Source organism: Propithecus coquereli, unplaced genomic scaffold, assembly GCF_000956105.1.
Source record: "Propithecus coquereli isolate 6110/MARCELLA unplaced genomic scaffold, Pcoq_1.0 Scaffold124, whole genome shotgun sequence".
Lineage (NCBI taxonomy): Eukaryota > Metazoa > Chordata > Mammalia > Primates > Indriidae > Propithecus > Propithecus coquereli.
This window is the reverse complement of record NW_012136525.1, coordinates 4,732,659-4,733,162: the sequence shown is the minus strand read 5'-3', so window position 1 is coordinate 4,733,162 and position 504 is coordinate 4,732,659.

The window sequence follows — 504 nt, the reverse complement described above, 5'->3', positions numbered from 1 at the left end:
ATCTTAAAAGCATTAGACAAAATTTGTGAAATTTATGTCACTGTAGAGGGATTTTCTAAATATGAAACTAAGCCAGAAAGGAAAGAAATTGATAGTTTTGATTAAATAAAATGTTCAAACTTTTATATGCACAAAACACCATAGACAAGATCAAAAGGCAAAATACAAACAAAAGATATTTCCAACTATATCACTAAAAGATAAAAAATCCTTACAAATCATTGTTATGGACAGGGACTCCAGGAGGAAAGAAAAGATAAATGTGTAAATGGCCAAAAATATATGAAGAAAAAATTGCCCTCTCATATTAAAGAAATGGTAATTAAAACATGAGGCATCTTTTTTACCTTGCAGATTGGTAAAATTTTATTTTTTTATGACTAAACTCATTTTTGGTGGAAGAGGCATTCTTACTGACATTTTATGTAAATTGGTATAACCATTTTGGAAGGCAGTTTAGAAATATTCAATTAAAAGCTTTAAAATTTCAAAATACACTTTTCA